At 46.1% G+C, this 19,492-nt stretch overlaps 1 long non-coding RNA gene across 1 annotated transcript in view; it reads right to left on the bottom strand.

The window, feature by feature from the left end:
* Positions 1-3,431: 3,431 nt before the first annotated feature.
* LOC119373618 (uncharacterized) overlaps positions 3,432-19,492 on the bottom strand; it is a 16,544-nt gene continuing 483 nt past the window's right edge. Inside the window, exons 1-4 of the long non-coding RNA XR_007414524.1 lie at positions 18,058-19,492; positions 17,394-17,414; positions 14,824-14,850; positions 3,432-3,802 (exon numbers count right to left, since the gene is read on the bottom strand). The exon at positions 18,058-19,492 is cut by the window's right edge and continues 483 nt beyond it. This is a non-coding gene — a long non-coding RNA (uncharacterized LOC119373618). The remainder of the gene's footprint in view (positions 3,803-14,823; positions 14,851-17,393; positions 17,415-18,057) is intronic.

Below are 19,492 nucleotides of genomic sequence, written 5' to 3'. Positions count from 1 at the left end.
GCGCGTGAGCGCATTCGACCAGGAATGAAGGAGCTCTTACGTGCTCGGCTCATATGCGGACGCAAATAAACGACTGTTTGAGGGTCTAAGTCCGCGTTGGCTGTTTTTGTGCCACATATTTTACATTTGTGTTAGTGGCGGCGCTGACGCATTTGAAAACCTCCACAAAAAGCTGCATATGCGTTTCTGACGTCATGCGCTTTCTGGGAACCGTTTTTTCAATGCTGCTTTTATCATGACCGCCGTAGTGCGAGCTCAGAGAAAGTTCGTGTGCACGAAAAACTCGGGTCATCCTGCAGAGCACCCGCGAGCGGCTGTTTTGAGCTGCAAGTTGACCACCTTCAAGGAGGCGGGGTGTCCTAGACACCATTGCATCAGTTTTCTCAAAGCTCATCGGTTTGCTCAAAGCTCAAGGAAGATAGATACGGACATCCTCCACCCGTGACTAAGGAATAAACTAGAAATATTGCAGTTATTTTATAGATGCATACGAAGTCGCATGACTTCAAAAGTGTAGCGAAGCGATATGGGCTTAGTGTTTTGTTTTTCGCACAAAATAAGCTTAGTCGCATTTGTTCCGTAGTGCAGAAAACGTCGGAGAGGTCCGCAGTGGGCAAAGAAAAATACAGTCAGAAGCATGCCAATTGATTGGTGAATTGTTTTGTCAATTGCTTTGTAGAAGTTGTTAAGGAATTCCTCTGTGTAGTCTTCACATGCACATCGGCCAAACGGTCGATGTACTAACACGCGCCTCAGAGAGAATCGAGATGCATTGAATGGAGGCGTCAATTCTCGCATCGCCTTGTCTATGAGGGAAACGTTAGACAATGCGATGTTATCATGAAAACATTGTTTTTGCCGGATGACATCACTTAGCACGTTATCTTTTTTTTACGAGCTGGCAGATAACGAATAATCCTTCACATACAATCTGAAGGCATGAAGTCTCTCCGAACGACATCCTGGCTATTACTGAAAGAATAAAAGGGAATTGGAAGGGCTCGTTTCTCCTTCTCAGATACAATGTTAGTGAGAACTAAGAGACAATCGAGACAAAGAAAGTATAAGGAATTTTATTTTAGAATTTACGTAACGTAACGAAAGAAATGCATATGAACGTAACAAAATAAATGCACAAAAATAAACAGCCCGCCGCCAGGGAACAAACCTGCAACCTTCCAATAACGCGTCCGATCCTGTACCACTTGAGTTATGGTGGCGGCCGCCGTCGTGGCTGCGAGCGGTACTGACTAGCACTTCCGAGTTTCAATGCACAAGTACAGCCAATAAAGTGTACGGGACGACGAGCATCGCCGTAGCTCAATTGGGAGAGCATCGGACACGTTATTCGAACGTTGCAGGTTCGGTGCCTGCCGGCAGAAACTTGTCTCTTCGTCCATTTAATTTCTTCACATTTTGTCATAATTAGTAGAAATAACGTCCCCTATAATTTCCTTCGCTTGATTATCTATTAGTTCGCATCAAAGTTGGGTCGAGAGAAAAAAAAAACGAGCATTTAAAAATTCCCCCTCTTTCCTTCATTATTACCGGTTGTCTGGCTCTGGCAGACTTCATGCTTTCAGGTTGAATCGGAGGGTTGATCGGTCAGCTGCAAGCTTGTAAAAGAAGATCACTTGCTACGTGACGCCATCAAGGAAAATAATGTCCAGTTTCGCTGCAAGGGTGTAGCAGTGAATGATAGCAACACATTGGAATGTCACATGAACAACGGCAAGCATCTCGAAACTTGCAGCGCTCTTCTTAAGAACAAAGGACGCACGAAAAGAACACGACCAGAACGAGCGCAAACTAACAACTGCCACAGTTCGACACTTTCAGCGCGCTGCTCAAACACAAAAGAGGATGCACGAAAAGAACGCACAGGCACACACAGAACCAACGCGAACTAACAAATGCCATAGTCGCTTCTTTGCGTTTGAGTAGCGCGCTGCAAGTTTCGGCTGCGCACAACCAACTCGCCCCTTCCTTGGCTCCCCTAGCTAGCAGCTCACTCCTGTCGCAAACGTGGCCGCTGCAGTGAGCGAAGTGACCTTCGTGTGCTCTGTAACGCAAACTTTAACGCAGAAATTGCGGTGAAAGCACAAGGACCAACCACCACATCACAAAATGAGTCCACGCGCTTGGGCGACGACGCCCTGTAGGGCAATGTGTAGGTGATGCAGGTTGACAAGCGCGCATATATATCATCCCATCTCCGGCGAAGGACGAGCAGGGCAACGACTTTTAAAGCACGCTCTGCATATAGCCAGCAGTAAATGGTGCTAATAAATAGCTCGCCATCTACATGCTGGATGATGTATGCTGCGTGGGGCAGAAACGCTTAACGCGGCGCGCTGTGGAGCGAGGGGTCACAGGTTCGAATCTGCGGTCACGCGCTTCGAAAAATATTTCCTAAATATTTTTCTATGTGGGATATATATATATATATATATATATATATATATATATATATATATATATATATATATATATATATATATATATATATATATATATAGACAACTACATTTACGATACCTGACGGCAACGACGATGGCTAAAAACCGCCCAGAGTGTCCATGTTTTTTCCCAATATATGCCATCCGCAAGCGAGTATGGCCGTGACGCTATAGCGCTAGCCGATGATCCATGAGCTCTCCCCTGCTCGGCTGATATTGTCACACGCTACGCTTTACACCGGATGCACGTTTCGCTTCCTCGAACCTTTTACTTGCCCTGCTCCATTACCGCTGTATGGGCCTTTCTTCGTACACGGATCCGTACCCCGCACTGCGTCGGGTAACATCAGTTACCTGTCGTACTGTCCCCGTCAGTCCATTATTGTCATCCCTAGTTCGGTGCTGTTACATGGTTCATGTGTCCACTTTTCACGTTTCACGTTTACAGTGGTCACCTTTCCACAGACCTACCACCGCACTTCTGACATACCAAAGCTCTGGGTTGGTGATTATGTCACTAGAATGATGCGACGTAAACAAGGAGCTCCAGGAGACACTAGCTTCATGATGAAGAAAACAACGAGAATGACGTAAAAGAAGGTGTGAGCTGCTAGTCTGGGACACTACTACATCGATACGCAGTTGTGAATGCTGCTGTATGTATTTCTCCCCCTGTACGCCTTTCCTGCAACAATTCAAGGCATGTATTGTCGTTATATATTTAACGCATAAAGTTCAGAATTCTTACCGATGCAGTTTTTCTATTAAGAATATGTTGTATAGCTTTGTGACAAATAGGGCTCGATGCATCAGATGAGCCAGCTAGAATTATTACAATGAACATATTTTTGTCAAAAGCTTACATTGCCATTTTTGACCTGAAGAACACTTGAGAACTAACAAGCCTATTATAGCAAGGTCAACCTTCAGAGAAATAGGTTTATTTTTTCGACCGAATGTCTGAGGCTTCCCACATATGGCCATACCGTTTTTATTCCACAATGTTTCATTGCACAGGTCAATTTCTTTCATTTTTAGCATACACTTTCCTTGTGATTTATTCGGAGTGTTCATTTAGAGGACCAGCTCCAAGGACGACAATATAGAATTCTGGTTAGCGTGAAAATATTGCCGCCTATGGAATAAAAAGCCGCCCTTTCTCCACTCCAAAAACAAGGCGCGTTTTGCCCATTAGGAAGTTTTTGGGTAAATTGCGCAGTCATGTGATGTATAGCGCTTCTGCTCTGGTCTTCCGTGTATTTTGTACTTAAAGTATCCTTCACATTGCTTCGCCGACTCCTCAATATTGGTTCCTCCTACCAGAAGTGCGTAATCCACCTGATCTGAAAGAAATAACACGTGGCTGGTCAGATTCGTAAAATAAATTTTTCTAGCACACAAGATCAGACAAATATAGGCAGAGCTGTTCGGTATAAACAAATACGCCAGCTCCTTTCCCGTAAATAGGAAATACATTCAGTTTAGGGGTAACACTATATTTGAACTATGTACGACCGACTCCTTGTTCCTGCATTTGCGACGGGCTCAGAAACAGTTTGCACTCACTTACGTTAATATTCGTTAAATGAAGTATTGGAGAAGGCATTGCGAACTTAAAACACGACATCAAGAAGGGGAAAACAATACTACTGATGTTTCTAAAAATTCCAGATAGAAAATTGTTGTCATGGACGCTTACATTTACTCAGTAGATTATCCGAAGGTGCCATGCAGTAGGTCACACAGCAAAGAATTACGGTGGTTATATAAGAAGTTCAACTTGCGTTCACCTCTGAATTTTATCATAAACGCGCATTGGCAGTGTTACCTATTGAATTTAATTCGGTTTACACCCAATTCCCTCTTAGCTATCGCAATTCTAATTCGGCACATAGACCATCTTAGAGGGGCCCTGCTACGCTTTTTGAGCATGTTAAAAAACGCTGCCAATGAAAAGCTAAGGCTCCTGAGAATATGTGAGCCAAACATTACAGCGCATCACGTGCCTTGGAATTTACAAATAACTCTCAAAATCAGCTAGAAGTTGCTCGCTCTTCGCCCGACAGCTGATGTCATAATCCAAAACAACTACGTGATAAACAGGAAGTCCACGGTCATTGGCTGATTTGAACGTTGTGGGCTGCATAGCTACCGCGGCCGCGGCGGGATGCCGCGACGTGATCCCGCTCGCGCTCGTGATCAAGTTGAATGCCGCGTGAATGAAAGCCACGTGTCCGAAGAAAAATATAGTTCTCCAGGTAAGGACGGGCGCTGACGACTGGACACAGCGTCTTGCGCCTTTGATATCCCTCCTGCGTCGTTTTTAGCATACTCGCTGGTACGAAAGGAGAGAGAAAGCGCTTACAGCGAAGGGTGAATCCACGTGACTACGCTCGTATATGACGAATTCTCATAATCATGGCGGGAGGCGATTCGCGACGCAGTAGAGTCCTTTAACGAAGTCATTCAGATATTAGTGGCAAACGTCTTGCAGGGCCCCTTTAAAATGGGATATTTTTACGCTGTCTTCATAACTTTTTCTTTGGTGGCGGGCATCTTTAGATGAATAGGGGCACCAATTATCAGAATATTAAAATGAAACAGGATAATTAACTTTTAATTATTAGAGGCGGTGTTCAGGTAAAAGAGAAAAATTACAGCCCTTCCGTAGAAGAGCCGAGTGCCGCTTTGAAATGTCGCAAATTGGCGGCTGGCACTAATGTCTGAGTAATGGAATTTGACAAAATCCGTCAGCGAAACCGAAACGTGGAAGAGCCAACTGCCATACTCTTCCGACACGTGCACAATGAGCGAGCTTCATTTTATCAACCATGGATCGACTTCGCTTCGTGGTTTTGCGGATTTCGTTTGGTTTTCGAGCACGCATGGCGCAGGTACAATAACGCATGGAGTTCCAGAAGAACTAACACCAGTGCACTCGTCGTCGTGAACGGTGACATCCATCTTGTCATCTGCCAGTGGCTCCCATAGGAGTTTCGGCTTTGCCAGTACATTTAGTTGATTTTCATTGATCTCCGATGATTACCAGAGGCCTCTTCTTCAAAATCTGAATGAGGCGATAGGCCTATGCTTTTCGCAGGAAGCACAGGAACTCTCCGATTTGACCCGTCCGCCTGTATCCACAAACTGAAAATTTAATTATGCTTTCTTTATTTACTGACATAATTACCGTGACTATTCATCTAATAGATGTCTCCCACTGCAGAAAGTGTAATTAAAAAAGCGGTGAGGAAATATTCCATTGCCCATATTTGTGATGATGCTCAGATACATTGCTTGAATCACCATGTATAAGCAACACAGATGGCTGTTTGAATATTAGGTGCACACGGCCGCTTGTAATTCTGCGATGTGGGGGCATGTTGGAATAACAATAGAGACAGTATTTCTTGAAAGAAATAGACAAATAACTTGTAGACTTCGACAGTGTGGTGTATACATGGAACGAGGGCAAAGTGCATTTTGGGAAGAATCGCAGTTTGTAGCATGCATATCGGCGCCTTTCTCAATTGTTTTGGTTCGACGCAGTCTGAATTTTTTCGAGATCTAAGCTATTTTTTGTGCAATAACCCTTGCAAGCTTCAAAGTCGCGTGTAATATAGTACCATATAATCTCAACAAACAATTTTAAAGACGGTAGTCTTTCGTGGGGAACATAAACGCAGAAATTTTGGTCTGTTTTTCTGTTTGTCGGCACGTCACTCGATTCAGCCACTACGCCTAAGTTGAGCCACTTGCCCAAGCGCCAGCCATCTTGAACGGCTGACTAGGTTCATACTTGTGTAGATTATTGATCAAAAAGCAAATATTACGCATATCTGAGGCGCAACATCGCTAGGTAAGTATTAGGGGGTGTGTTTCTTTAATAGAAAATACATAGATACGTAATTCTAGAGACCCTAGTTTCTTAAGCTGCGCTGAAACTTGCCTTCCTCCGGGCCCTCTGCACGAGCTCATTGTTGTGTTTCGGTTTCGGTTCAGTATTGCACGGTACGAATGCCATGGGGCGCCGCTCTGGCATTCCTGTCTTACCAAGGCGACGTGTAAATAAAAGAATGTGTGGAGAGTACTCGTTGAGTGCGGACGTTTCTTCTGCTTCGGCGCTTCGCGCCAAACCGCGTGTTCGGGCTGGTTGGCGTCCCCGCCGGTCGCGTTGGTCACCGCCGGTCTTCGCCTGCTGCTGCGCCGGGACTACCAGCCCGCAACACAGCACTCATGTTTCCCGCCGTATTGCCAGATGGCGTCCATATCTCACGCAGCGCATCTTCTATCGTCTTTAGAAGACATTTGCAGCGAAGCACGCAGATACGCGGCCAATTTTTGCTATAATTGAACAGCCTTGTGCTTTGAGAATCGTGGTGACCGACCAGGAAGCACCTCGGACCATTCGAGAATGTTGCAGCGGGCGTCAAGGTCTTAGAGAATCGTAATGAGATGCCGAGAACAAGCCCATAACTAGCGGGGGAGGGTTTCCCGAGGGGCCCGCAGGCCCCGCGTGGCGTTTGCGAGGTATCACATTGGTTCGGCCGAGCCGTTTTCTGTTTACACACGTCGCGGCCGCCATCCACGGAAAAATAAAACAAAGCGGCCAGTTTTTTTAGGGGCGGGACAGCTTAGGGTCTCGGCGTGTCGGCGTGAATCGTCGCGTTCTGTAGTGACGGTCCATTTGCTTGAGCGCGAGACAGGCTGCCACCACCCCAGCGCTCGCCACGTTGCAAGAGAGAGCGAAAGCCGCGCGTTGACTATGGAAATGCTCGTTCTGCGATGAAAGCTGAACTACCAGCTCGCAAGGAACGAGGAGACGCCCTCACCCGCGAAAGACAACGCCGACGTAGGTAGCGTTTGCTTGCGAGTTTCTTGAAAAAAAACCGACTGCTCGCGCTGCGCAACCCTTCACGGGCCACCGCCTATGTATAGGCACTGGATCTTCACCTGCAATGTAGTGCCCGTGGGGGATTTCTCTTGTGCCTAGTTGAACAATAAAGATTCGCAGCGTGCACGTCAACTAAACGTGGACTGCGGGTCTCTGTGTCTAATCTCTGTTCCTAATGAGAACTAACAGACAATAGTGACAAGGAAAGTACAGGAGATGTTATTTGTAGTAATTGGGATATAAATGTGAAATAAAGTGGACGAAAAGATAACTTGCCGCCCGCATAGACCGAACCTGCGACCTTCGAATAACGCAACCCATTCTTTACCACTGAGCTATGGCGGCGGTCATCCCCCCGTCCACTTTATAGGGTATATGTGTGCATTTAAACCAAGGAGTGTTAATCAGCGCCGATCACAGCCATGGCGGTGAGTGTGGAACTCTTTTTCTGCCTTTTGGCATCACGTAGCGCGTGATCTTTTCATGAGCTGGCAGCTGACCAATAATCCCTCGCATACTACCTGAACGCATCAAGTCTGCCAGAACGTGACCCTTCTATGAAATAAGGAAAGAAGATGGCTTTCAAGGGCTCGTTTTTCTTTGTTAGGCACAATATTAATGAGAACTAACAGACAATAATGCCAAGGAAAGTATAAGAGATGTTATTTGTAATAAATGGCATATAAATGTGAACAAAGTAAAGTAGACAAAAAGATCACTTGCCGCCGGCCGGGACCGGTCGTTCCCTGCTGGCGGCAAGTTATCTTTTGAACACACGTGCCCTCGATCCGAAGGCGAGCGTCCTAATCCCTCGGCTATCCAGGTACGCTAGCAAAGCACAACATAACCTTGTATAGTACAGTGTAACAAGGGGGTGGAAAAAGGAAAATGAGGGTGAGGAAGAGATCTGTGACGGTTAGAAGGAAGAAAATGTGGAGGGGAGACAGTAAACCGTAGCGCAGAAAAAATAGGAAAGAAATAGAGAGAAAGAAATGCAGAAAGAAAAAAGACAAAGATATAAAGAACATCAAAGAAATACAAAGAAAGAAGTAGCTGGAGAAAAAAAGATATATAAAAATATGAATCAAGCATCGCGTCGCCTGGCGACTAGATACCGCACCACCTGGCCAAGCCGCGCATGCGCAATAGTTAAGCCACGCCCACTGACGGCGACATCGCGAGCAACCTCTACTCTATAGCATAGTTTAGGGTCATACTCCCCAGGAGGAACCCGCGTATCTCGAAGCTAGACGTGTTGGTTGACGGGGAGTACGAGCGGACACGGGTCCGCGCTTCGCTGTGCCATGCTTTGCGCGACCTAGCGCATAGTGTCCGCGGTTTTTAGATGCCGATCATCTTACAGCGGAGTTCAAACCGGTGGTGGTGGTAGTGGTGGTGTGCGGCGTGACCACCCGTACTGTGCAGGCGCAAGCCCTCTCCACACGCCTCCTCTCCCCTCCTCTCTCTTCACTCCTCTCTTCCCCTCCCCCTCTTCACTCCTGCTCTGAAAGGCGGGCTCGTAATGCCGAAATTCTCTCCTGCGCAACGCCGCAATCAGCGCCAGCGCATGCACGACCACTCCCCCTCTGTCTATTCTGTCCTACGCTGCCCCCCTCTCGCGCGCCTGTCGACCGCGTTCCCCGCTCGCACTGTGAGAATTAACGGCCAGGCTAGAGGGAAGATACGACGCGCGTAGCCTTCCTCTTCGCGTTCCACGACGCGAGGTCGGTAGCATCCCCAACGAACGCCAACGGAACGCGATTGTGCAAGTGCTCCGGCTTCGCATCGCCTCATGGTCCGCTTTAGCGGAAGATGATGTAATTTTTCTCACCCCATTACTTATCCTATAATGTATATCTGTCGCGTGCGAAGCCCCTAGTCGAAATGAGCTGCAATGAACTAAACTTATTGGTGTTTTACTAACATTTCCAAGTACAGTTTTGCCCCGGACTTCGACCGCTCTGCCCTGTACGACCCGCACTATAACAAACAGATAATGTGCGATTGAAATTCTGTGTGTCTTCAAACCTTGTTCTTACTTTTTAAATGCGAAGCATTTCTTAGCGAACCTTTGGCACTTCGAGCGCTTCTCACTACGTATCTATCATCTATCTATCTAGCCACCTAGGTCTGGGCGCGCTCATGATCGCCTGCTTAACTTGGAGTAGACCAAAATTGGCATGTGGGGGTAAGAGGATTTGGCGAATATGAGTGTCGGTTTATGACATGAATAACGTCAAAATCACGTCGCGTACGTCCTCAAACCCTTTCCTCCAGACACATGTGGCGCATACCCGTTTACCACTGGACGCGGCGCACGGGTATGCGCCACAGGTGATTGATAGTTTATATCTACCCAGGAACGGCGAGCAGAGACAATAAATGCGAAAGTTTTAGGAAAAACCGACATCGGCAGCGTGGAGGCGGCGACTAGAAAGAATGAAAATTAGGATCCCAGCAGCAATCGAACCCAAGCATTCTGCATGGCAATCAGGCATTCTACCACAGAGCCACGACAGGTCTATAAACTGGTTCAGAAAAACAACCTATGCAGGCGTAATGTCGGTGAAACGTCACTTGTTGTGGTGCTGGCTATCTAATTTTCCAAGAAAGCAATAAACACTACATTATAATCCTACAATGTGTATACTGCTACAATACAGGCGTCCTATCAGATTAACGTCTGTGGTTCCAGTGTTGGCTCTGCTTTTATAGCAGTGTAATAAACATTACATTTGTATTCCTATGATTCAGCAAGCTATATTAAAGCGTTGCTCGACCCCGGAGCAATACATTAACGAGCGTTACGTATGATATGCACATCATCGCACCGTAAAGGGCACTTAGACCGCCAGAACGACGCAGTGTCAATTTCTTACAAGGCAGGGCGATGGCCTCATGCTGACCGAGGATGATACCAGTTTGGTTGACAGGCGCTTTGTAGACTAGGCTACCTAAGCCACATACGCCCAGGTTGTCTATGAATACGACAGGCGTCATCCACTGATGTTGGTCTACGTAGCACCATCCAGGCCTGGCAGCCTCGACGGCCTATACCTCAGCAACGCGAAGGCCGACTTCGGATTCCGAATTGTGGCCGGCTCTATCGACAGACAATTTGTCGACGAAATGACCAAGTCAACCACGATATACAACAGCTGTACTATACCTGACACTTCAATACACATGGACACCTCTCCACCGCGATCACGACCTGATCCGACAACAATTCATGACCAGCTGCTGGTGCTCACTGATCACGGTGATGATGACCTTGTGCAAGAACTGTCACGGACTTCTCCCACACATGCACACAGGTTCATGAAACGTGCGTCCGTTTTTCATCATAAGGGACAAGTATAAGCAATACATATCAGCTAACCACTTCTGGTGCTGGTGGAATACCTACGTTGCCGTTGGTAGCGTTACCCAACTGTAAACGACCGGTTATATAACACATATGCGACTCTTTCACATATATGTGTGGGTATAAAATTTATACAAATCTTGAGCGTCATTTTGTAACGTTTCGCTCAGTAAAAAAAGTACGCCACAGTCACCTTCCCGCCATATTCTTCGCATAACATCAACTCCCACGGTACGTGGGTTCTCCCGAATATTTTTGTATTTTCTTTGTAATCAGTTTTGTAGATATACTATAATCAGACTTGTACAAGTTACAGGAAATAAGCAATATATAAGAGTTACAATTACTTTCTTTAAAATGTAAATAATTATAGTAGTCAACTACAGCCCCAAAAAAGTAAATGAGCAATTACAGAAATATAATCATTACTTTTGCGTTTTTTCCTTAAAAATTTTATTGCCCTAAGAGAATAACCCAAGTTTACTCAAATTATAACAACCTACTGTGGATTGCATGGTAGAGAGAAGGATGGAGGCTTGCGTGATGGCTGGGATGCGTACTGTGGCTTCTGCCATATTGTGTTACACGTTAGCATGAAACTGGAGTTCATTTTATTGCGATAGCAATTATATGGAGACTCTCGGCTGATTTTCGCCGTCGCCATCATGCCGTGGATATGTATATGTATGTAGATATGTAAAAAAGGCACAAAGAAAAAATAATACAGAAGAAAAAAATCACAGCATATCCACGGGGTCAATGATGATGAGTGGGGCGAAGCTACGGAGGGAATCATCTGTAAACCGTGAAACTCTTCCGTGAAATGCGCCCAGTACATAATATAAAGAGTGTGAAACATCGTGTATATATTAAACATCAAACTTTTATTGTACTGTTGGTTTACGTGGTCTCTTCATTATCACTTGTGATCGGTGAAATGCAAGGAAGAAGTCCGCTCCCGAGCGAAAGAGCGCCAAGGGCGACCGCATTCCCCGCTCGCCCTGTGCGAATTAAAGGCAAGGCTAGAGGGAAGACAGGACGCGCGTTCCACGACGCGAGGTCGGTAGCATGCCCAACGAAAGCCAACGGAACGCGATCGTGCAAGTGCTCCGGCTTGGCATCGCCTCATGGTTCCATTTAGCGTCCCAAAACCAAATATATTGCTCAAGGTGTGCCTTGCGTTTTTCGTAGAAATAATTTCTTCATCATGTACATTAAGACGAAAAGTTAAAAGCTCACTAGAGTGTATCGCCCGCAAAGTATGTCTTTTAGTGTGATTTGAACTCTCGTACGGCAGGGTCCTCGCGCCGTTGCCGGTCCACCTCGCCCGTTGACGATCGGGCGAGGTGGCTACATGCAACTACTACTACTACACTTTAAGAAAAACATCTGGCGTTCTTTCGTTCTGCTTTTACAAAACATCTGGCGTCTTTCGTTGGTTTATTTCATCAATCAACGGCGTTTTGAACAAAATTTTTATTGTTTAATCACGCACAGGAGAAATCTCACCAGGCACTACCTTGGAGGTAAACAATGGCTGCTAATGGCAATGAGAGACAGAAGAAGTCGGCTTTTAGCTAACACTTACACTTCTACTTCTACTAACGTTTCCTACTGGAACATGCCAATGGCTGCTAATGGGGAATGAGAGACAGAAGAATTCGGCTTTTAGTTAACGCGCACGCTGCGAATTTTTTATTGTTCAACAACGCACAGGAGAAATCTCCCACCGGCACCACCTTGGAGGTCAAAGCGTAAGACTTGTTACTCTACGACCACGACGACTACGAGGGACGAACGGGTGCCGCCTTAAGGAGCTTCGCCCCTAAAAATTACGAAGCACCCGACCGGGGATTCGAATCGTCGACCCCTCGCTTCTCGAGCCTGCTGCATTACACAACTCAACCATGCCTCATGCACGCGCCGGCGTAATAACAACGAACTATCTGTATACACCAATTTACCGCTGGTGATGAGCAAATCTCGGAAGAGCTTGAGCGTGTTTTCTATCATGCAACGCTGCTAATTTTCTTTCATTTGGAAAACTGCCCTTGAGACGCACACGACAACGTAGCCCTTTTCTGTACCCACTCGTGATGTGGAAGGAGAAGAAAACAAAGAACACCGGGCACGCCTTACATCAGACGCCCCCCGTGTGGTAGGAGACGCCGGGGGTCACTCCACGCGCTGCAGTACAAAAGAAAAAAACAAATATCTAAGTGTGTCTGATACTCCATTGTCGACACTTGCAGACGCAACGCTCCTAATTTTCATTCAATGTGAAAACTGCCCTTGAGACACGCACGACAAATTGGCGCTTTCTGGTACCCACTCGTGAAGTGCAAGAAAAAAAAAACAAAGAACACTGGGAACACGAGGCACACCTTGTATTAGACTCCCCCGTGTGGCAGGAAACGCAGAGGGTAACTCCATGCGGCGCAGTTTAAAAGAAAAAAGAAATACCTAAGGGCATCTGATTGTCCGTTAGAGAGTTTGAGAATTGGGAACCCAAGACACTCGGTCAACAAGCGCGTTGGGTAGGATGCTCTTGCGTTCCGAGGATCAGCAGAGCTTGAGAATTGGGTAAAACGCAAGCGTCGGTGGCGCAAACGCACGGAGCACCCCACGTGGGGAAATTAAAATCATGCGAGACGCGGGCCATACAGCGTCGTGCCCCGTGCGGCTTCTGCATAGTCTGGCGGTGACCCAAGATGTGTTGGGGACCCACGCGAGGTTTTGATTTTTGGGTCTTGGGCCAACGTGAACAGAAGTGCCCAAGAGTGTTTTGGTTTCTGCGCATTTGCCCTGGGTGCTCGCAAGCCCTTTGGTCCCCAAGCTTTTCGGGGCCCGAATTCCCAAACTCTATATTGTCGACAATCGCAGCGCGTTGCTCAAGCACAAAGACGTAACAACTGCAACAGTTATTAGTTCACGTTTTGCCCTGTGCATGCATGTGCGTTCTTTTCGAGCTTCCTTCTTTGTGTTTCAGCGGCGCGCTGCATGTATCGAGCTACTTCTCGTTGTTCGTGTGACATTCCAATTTCTTGATATCGCATTCATTGCTTCGCCCTTGTGGCGAAACTGACTTTTTTTAGGTTGTCGCCGCTTATTCTTCCACGTTTTCTCGTTAAGAGGGTCGCTGCTACACTGAACACTCTCCCAATGCGTGCGCTGGAGGGAAGGGCAGTAGTATAACTTGCTGGTAGTATATACTCGCTGGTGCGCAGGGTGCACTAGCTCGTAGTTATGTCCTCTATGAAGCATTGCGCTTTGCTTTTGCTGGCGATCGGGTAAGGCGTTGCAGGTAAGGCCAAGAAGTATGAAAAAATAGGCTCTGCAGGAACCCGCCGTCTGACAGGACAGGTTGTCCATACAGGGCTGTCGCACATTTTTGGCAATGAGAACTGACATCGAACACTGCTTACAACTTGAACTTGGAAAAAAATGTAATTCACTACCGGTAATCAATTACCAGAAAGGTAATATATTCTAAGTAATCGATTCCTTTTCACACGTGACGTACAGCTCTGAATACATTGCATTCCCCACCTTTGCTTTAATCCTATGAAGGGCTGTTTTATGTGTAAAAAATAAATAAACTAATGAATAAATAAAGATTTAGATGAAAAAATATCATTTAGACTGTGATATCGAATGTTGAACGAACGTCAGCAAATTACATTAACGGGGCCTGCCGTTTTGCTCGCCTTGTCGTATATTCTTCTTGTTAAGTACCCAAAATTTGCAGGATATACCCGCGCGCACACACACACACACACACACACACACACACACACACACATATATATATATATATATATATATATATATATGGCAGTTGCATCGCGTTTTATTTCCATATTAACTGAAACAAGCTAGAGTTGTCTAAATAAGAACTGCTTTCTCTTGAGGTATATCTTTTAATTGGCACTTACATAGTAGACAGATGTGTTGGTTTTTGTACTAGTGACAGAAGATGCATTCGTAATGCGTACTTTGATTTAAAATGCACACGTTCACATTCTGTTCTCTGAGAGTGCGTTTAAACGAGAGCCTTCAAACAGCATCACCTGATGGGGCATTTGAAGCAAAAAAATACTTACATTCGTTCGGGTTATCTGTCATCTTCTCTGAAAGAAAAATAAGGAATCACCTCGCTGTATCATATTTAAGAAACTGACTGAACGTCAAGCAACTTTTAATGCTTCTTAGCCACCGAAATACCAAACGATATCTAAGCGTGTTTGATGGCCCATATTGGCATATATCAAAATAAATAGCTTCACCTAAATCTCTCTAATAACCTGTGCCATTTTTAGTCAACGCATTAATAATGTGCATTTGTCTTACTCTGGATCATATGCTTTGGCAATGCCCTGTGGCTTTCACAGATTTTGACAGGAGAAGAGGCTGGTGGTAATGCGTCCTTCACATTGGAGCTATTTGACCTCAAGTACAGGCCTTGCAGAAGACCCACGATACGGCGGTAAGGTCTGCGTCAACCTTGGGGTTGATCTTCAGGACCCCAATAAAGTCCATCATGCCATTCCCCATACCATACCCAAAGTTGCACTGAAATGATTAATAAAAACTTTTACCTTTTTGAAATATTGACTAGAGGGCAGTCGTTCATATTGCCGCATGCGCTCCTCTTGCTGCTTTTGTGAAGCCGGTCCATCACGCGTATGACCACGGGCTGGCGCGAACCGCGCCCGAGTATTTGTGAACCCTCCAGATTATTGTAGGACTCTTCTGACAGGCTTGAGCGCGCAAACAGAAACAGTTGAGATCGTCCTGCACTCACGCGGCCACCAGCGATGTGGCTCAAATGTTGGATGCAGCATGTGTAAATAGCGACGCGCCTTTCTAAAGAACAGGTCACTGACGACCGACGCTCTGTTCGTCGCTATCGCTGTACGGCGTGTATTTCTTATATTGACTTTTCCTCTCTCGGGCTTCATTTCTGCCAAAAAAAGAGTTACCTATTTCATAGCTCAACTGCCGTCTTCCTCACCGTCACGACCCCGTGATACCTGGCGCGGGTAGCTGGTTCCTAATTTGTTCAACACTTGTTTATTTCTTCTTAGAATTCGGCTGCTTCAATAAATACAAGATAACATAATTGAGTTCACGATGTTAGCTTCAAAACCATATGAATATTGCCACACGCGCTTGCGGTTGCGCGTCTGTAATCGTCGTTTGAAAAAGATCACTAAGAACGACGTGTGCCCCGAGGGTCGACACGTTGGACCGCCTGCGCGGCGCAAGGCATTTCTCGTCAATCAACTTAGAAATGAGATGCTCGCAAAATGAAGTGGGAGAGAGGGATTGAGAGAAAATCACATTCGTCACGTAGGCGGCATCTGCGATCTTAAATACACGCCGTTTGGGCTTTCCACGGGACCGGCTACGTTCCAAGGCGTTATGGACGCTGTGTTGGCATGCCTGAAGCGGCAGGTATGTCTCGTATATATAATATATGTATTTGCTGCAACCATTTATGAACACCTTGAACTAATCGAAGGAATATGTCAAGCAGTCCAGTCATCGGGTTTCACCCTCAAGCCTGAAAAGTGCCGTTTCACGTAAAAAGAACTGCTTTTTCTCAGAGATGTTATCAATAAATCCGGCGTTCATTCCTATCTGCAAACGACTGGTGCTATCAACAACTTCCGGCATCCCGCCAACAAGAAGGCAGTGTGGCATTTGTTGGTCTTTGCGCATACAACAGGAGGTTTTAAGAGATTTCTCTCGCATCACCGAGCCAATAACATATCTCACCAATTCAGACGTCAATTTGAAGTCGTATATTCCTCACGTCGAAGCTTTCCAAGAGCTCAAATGACGCTTGAAGTCGCTGCGGGGTTTTTTTTTTCGCATTTCCACGACCAAGCAGAAGCCAGAATTTCCGTTTACAGGGCGCTCAGCAACATCACGGTTCTTGATCGCTACCTGCTGCCGAATATCAAAGACTTCACGGTAGCGCTACACGGTGCGAGGATCTTTTCAAAGTTCAACCTTGTTCGCATCTATCCTGAGTTGCCACTTGCCGAGGAAGACATCCCGAAGACTGCCATCACCAAACTGTTCGGTCATCTTGGATTCCTCCGCATGCACTTTGGCCTACTTTACGTTCACCAATCGTTCCAGCATTTTATCAATTCCGTCACCCGATTCCGTCACAATCACGTCCTGGTCATGAAACTGTGGCGATGGGTTACCTCGTAGACCAGCGACTTCTCGGTATTACAAGTGGCAGAGCGAGCCCGACACAACCGCTGGCATCAGAGGCATTTTAATGACTGATTCGAAGGCTAGCGCACGCGGTCCCCTGCCGGGGCACCCACCTCGTGCAAGAGCAACGCCACGGTGGTTTTAGATGCGGCGCCATAGCTGCTGCCGCTACATTACCGACGGCCAACGTCTGTGCCTGCCGCTTACGCTGCATTTGAGTGCTGCTTTTTTATAGCGCACAATTTCGCCCAATAAAGAGTTCCATCTTTACCGGCTGGGTTTGCTTTCTTCACATTAACAACCACGTGACAATATTCTATACACCACTTTTGCATACGAGACAACTATAATGAAACTACTTCCAGAACAATCTAAGCTCAATTAAACTCAAGAGTAAGCTTATGCGATAACGCCTGTTTATTAAGCATTATCTACTTACGTATTTGTTCCTGTGTGAATGCTGAAAAAAAAAATTCAAGTAAGCAGTGATATTTTACATTATCAGTAGTAATACGTGACGCATCAATATAAATTTAGCAATTAAAATTCTTGCATTATAAAACAATTTGAAGAAAAGAGTAGATTAGCTGGATGTGTAGGTCCTTTATTTTCAGGCGGCACAGATTTTTATTTAAATTTCTGTGACTCCAAGACAGCTGTTGTTTTCGCACAAGAACTCTACGTGGAGCCAAAAATACTTTCGCGCACCTAAAGATTGCTCAACTGATTGGTGCAATGGACAGCCAAGAGATCGAAATCAACTCGTTTCCTGCACATATCGGCTCTGCGGATTCATGTAAGATGAATTTAAACGATGTGACTAAACTAGCTGCACGAGGACTTACTATTCGTGCACTACGCGACCAGGGCCACGGTAATAGCAGGAGGGGAACATGAACCAAACACTTACATATAATGAAGTGACGAAGCATTACTATATGAACAGAAGAGCATTCCCAATGCCACACGCTAAGCTCGATAGTGCCCACGTGGCGACTGAGATTGTTTCAAACAGGCACTTACCAGAATCTAAACTTTATTACCAAAATATATCCAGAAAGAGAGTTATAAAGAAATTGCGAGAAGTGCAATGACATTCTTACTCTGGATCATATGTTTTGGCAATGTCCGGTGGCTTTCACAGGCTGTGACAAGAAAAGAGACTGGTGGCAAAGAGTACTTCACAGTGTAGCTCTTTGATATCAGGTACAGGCCGTCCAGAAGGCGCACGACACGGCGGTAAGGCCTGAGTCAACCTAAGGGTTGATGTTCAGGACCTGAATAAAGTTCATCATACTATAGCTCAAGTTGCATTGAAACGATTATTAAAAACTTTTAAAATTTTTGAAATATTGATTAGAGGGCAGTCATTCAAATTGTCGCATGCGCTCCTTTTGCTGCTTTTATGTAGCCGGTCTGTTACACGTAAGACCACTGGCTGGCGTGAACCGCGCCCGAGTATCTGCGAACCTTCCAGATTATGCTAGATTTTTCTGATAGGGTTGAGTGCGCAAACAGGAACAGTTGGGATCATTCCGCACTCACGGGCCACCATCCATAAGGATGGAATGTTGGATGCCGCATGTGTAAATACCCACTCGCCTTACCGAAGATCAGGTGACTGACGACCGACACTCTGTTCGTCGCTATCAGTGTGCAGCGTGTGTTTCTTGTAGTAGGGTGCTGAGCCACGCCCCCATGACGGGAGGCAGAAAACAGCGCTCCTTTCTATTTCTTCTTTCACGAACCACTCTCTCTCTCTCTTGTAGTTCGAATTTTATTTCCTCGGGCTTCAGTTTGCCAAAAAAGGTACCTCTTTTATAGCCCAACTGCCGTCTTTGTCGCTGTTACGACCCCGTGATACCTTGTGTAGGTATCACGGGGTGAAGCATATTTTTTTTACACCAAGATCAGAGCATGATGAAAACAGCGCGCCGCGCTGTTCGCGTTTCTTTCCATCCCCCTGTACATTGTGTCCTTCTACCGACGTGCCCAATGCCAGAATATGGCCCGCGTATACCTTTAGGCCGGCAAGGCCTTCGAATACGTCAATGAACGTTTTTCGGAACACTTCGGGGGCGGACAATATGCCGAAAAGGCAATTATAAAAAGTGGTCTTGAACAATCGGGGTAGAGAACATGTAACTCTGCGATGTCCAGTCATCCGAGAGAATTTGGTGCAATCCACAGTTCGTGACTAAGCAGGATAACGCATTTGCACCAGTTAAGTATGCTTTAATCTCCCTTCGGCGCTCATCATGCAGTGCTCCCTCTTTAGCAATCATTGAGATTCTTGGGGTCAAAAAAGAGATGAATTTTCCTGTATTTCTCCGAACAATCGCCAAGGGACACATCCAGTGAATACGTTCTGTGACTCTTCTGGTGATTCCCGCGTGCTCCATCCTCTCGAACTCACCGCGTAATGGTTGTGCCAGGGCCAACGGTACATGCCGAACTGCCTAAATGGCTGGCACGCCGTTTTTTTGAAGAACCATGTGATTCTTTTTCGCGCGGGCAATCACACTAAAAAGGCGAGGG

The sequence above is a fragment of the Rhipicephalus sanguineus genome, chromosome 11 (genome assembly GCF_013339695.2).
Source record: "Rhipicephalus sanguineus isolate Rsan-2018 chromosome 11, BIME_Rsan_1.4, whole genome shotgun sequence".
Taxonomy (NCBI): domain Eukaryota; kingdom Metazoa; phylum Arthropoda; class Arachnida; order Ixodida; family Ixodidae; genus Rhipicephalus; species Rhipicephalus sanguineus.
This window is presented reverse-complemented; position numbering and strand designations above follow the sequence as displayed.